The sequence below is a fragment of the Vigna unguiculata genome, chromosome 10, assembly GCF_037176805.1.
Source record: "Vigna unguiculata cultivar grain cowpea cultivar isolate G323 ecotype 2 chromosome 10, ASM3717680v1, whole genome shotgun sequence".
Classification (NCBI taxonomy): domain Eukaryota; kingdom Viridiplantae; phylum Streptophyta; class Magnoliopsida; order Fabales; family Fabaceae; genus Vigna; species Vigna unguiculata.
Window position 1 is genome coordinate 4907516 of NC_140801.1, and position 3079 is coordinate 4910594.

The window sequence follows — 3079 nt, forward strand, 5'->3', positions numbered from 1 at the left end:
AAAAAACGGCTAGTCTTTTTCTCTGCAGATCTCTTTGGATTTTTTCTTTTTTCGATTCTTCATCTCACTGTGTTTCTCTAACATCTTCGCATCTGTTTTTTTTTTGTTTTATGTGTGTTCTTGATTTTTTTGGTGATCAATGAACTGACTCTTCATATTCTTCTTATATTTTAACCTAGATTTCGTTGATGCTATTTTTTAGAACTTACAGGCTTGAAATGAAGAGTTCCAAAACATGCAAGAGTCTTAAAGACCAAAAAACAGTCAGTCTTTTTCTCTGTAGGTCTCTTTGGATTTTCGCTTTTTTTTTATTCTTCATCTCACTGTGTTTCTCTAACATCTTGGTATCTTTTATTTTTTTTGTTTTATGTGTGTTCTTGAATTTTTTGGTGATCAATGAACTGAGTATAACATTGGTCACGACCAGATTTCAGGTTTTTGAAGGAAACAGTTGATCTTGCTCAATGTTTTTGATCTTATTCTTCTATTTTTACGGAGATTTCTTATTTCTTTTATCTTCTTCTTCTATCTATACCCATATTTCTTCTTTTTAAAGATTTGATTCTTTTTTTTTTGTGGTTTAAATGTTTTTATTCAAGACTCTTGAAGACCAAAAGACCGTCAGTCTTCATGTTAATGTGTGTTCTGTAATTTTTTCTTGATGAATGAACTGCATATAACATTGGTCATTGCCAGATTTCAGTTTTTCGAAGCAAACAATTGATGCTTCTCAATGTTTTTAATCTTATTCTTCTATCTTTACCCAGATTTATTTTTGTTAAAGCTTTGATTTTTTTTTTGGTTTAAATGTTTTTATTCAAGAGGTGAAATTTTATTTATTCTTATTCTTATTATCTTCTTAAAAGTTAATGATCATTTTACGAATGATCATTTTATAATTTTCATTTTATAATTAATATTTTGTTATATTTTAAATTTTTATTTTAACATTTTTTTAATTCATACTTTATTTTAAGTTTTTTATTCCCAAGCGATTGCATTAATTATGAAGCAGTCTATCCAGTAAGTACGGATGCTTCGAACAGGTATGACTTATCCTATTCTCTTTATATATATTCCCAACCTCTGTTACGCATTACCAACTACCGAGTGACAAATCTTCTTTTTCTTCTCTTACTAATCTTCTTCCTCACCAATCTATTATCGTGCAATGGCATCCATCGCCACCCCACAATCTATACTGTCTGCAAAACTTATTGGCAGATTCCTTACTATGTTTCTGAAGGACCAGGTTTTTTTTTATTCCTTCACATTTATTTTTTATCTTTATTTTTATTTCTTTATTCTGACCTTGCTAATCTGTGAAGGCTTTTGGACACGTCGACCGACTGTTCATAATACGATATGGGAAAGACATTGGTTCACAATGGACCATTGTTGATTACGAAAGTAATGTTCACAATGTTACCTACAACATGGATATTCACACTCCACTGATTACCAAAGGCTGGAATGATTTTATATCTTTCTATGCAGATAAGTCTGACAAATTGGTTTTGTTCAAATACGTCGAAAATTCTTCTTTCCAACTACACGTCTCTAACCGTTCGACAGACTCACGACTCCGAGCGAATTTCCTAAACAATATTTGCATTCATCGTCCTCTAAGTATGTCAAAGTTAATTCATTTTCAATTTCAACTATCCAGATACTATTGTAAAGCCAGCCACTTGGTTAGTTCTTTTTTTTTAGGTTAATTATTTTTGTACATGCCTTCTTAATAAGTAATATGACGTCACATTATGTTTCTAGTATTTGAAAAAGGAATTTGCGAGTTATTTTCAAAACAATGGACTTTCATCTGTTGTTCTACACGGACCAAGGGCCGAAGTGGAATGTAAATTGATCATAAGACGTCGGTCTGTAAAGTTAGGAGCTAGCTGGAAGAATTTTTGTGCTCTTCATGAACTATCTGCAGAGGATCACAATGAACTCTTTTTTGAAGTTGAAAGCGAAAAACCAAACACTTATATCAAAGTTCATTATCCTTTATTTTGGTTTAAAAGTTGAACATTTACTATGTTAGTTTTTTCTTGGAACTTCTTATATATATATTTGCAATTATGTGTTTTTAAATTTAAACTGAACTTTAATATTTGATTTGGTTATTATTATGTTTATGTATGGAATGTATATTTTGTAATTTAAACTTTATATATCAAGTTATGTGTTTTTTCTTTTTGTCGTTATATAGTTATGTCAACGTAATTATTTTAATTTGGAAGTTCTTGGATCAAAAATATGAAAATCACATTTTAGAAATAACTCTAAATTCAAAATTAAAACGGCAGACCAAGCATTAAATATTATTTATTATTTTTTTTAAAAGAGTTTAACGTAAACATTAAATATTAATTCTGAGAACATTCGGTGGCCTAGATCATTTGAATTTAACCTAATCATTTAATATTTAATTATTTTTATATAAATATTACATAAAGATTTACTTAAATGACCAAATAAAAATCCAGTATTTGTTAATCTATCAATTTAAATAATATTACAGTGTCAATCAATATTCAAAGTCATTAATATTCGCACTGCTCGAGATAATGATTATTAAAGTATGTTTTACGTATTTAAACTGCTGCTTCATCTTCCACACGTTTTCATTATTGAACTGATTCAAATTCTTGATCACGGTCCAGGTTTTCTTTCATTATGGTGTTCAATTCTCAAGAAAATCATGATTGCAATGTTAAGACTTCTCATCTGCTCTCTTTCATATTTTAATCAACACACTATTTGCTCACCATTACGTCTTTTCACATTTCAAAAGACATTTACTTATCTCATCTGCCTCTTATCTTCTCCGTTTCTGCATCTTCTTCTCTTCTTTGATCATCATCTATTACAACCTTTAAATTATCTACTAATGAATAATAATTCTGATTCTTGATCACTGTGCAGGTTTTACTTCTCAAAAAAATCATCATTCCAATGTCAAGATTTCTCAACTGCTCTCTTTCATATTTTAATCAGAAAACTCTTTGATCATCATTACGTCTTTTCAGATTTCAAAAGACATTCACTTCTCTCATCTGGCTCTTATCTTCTT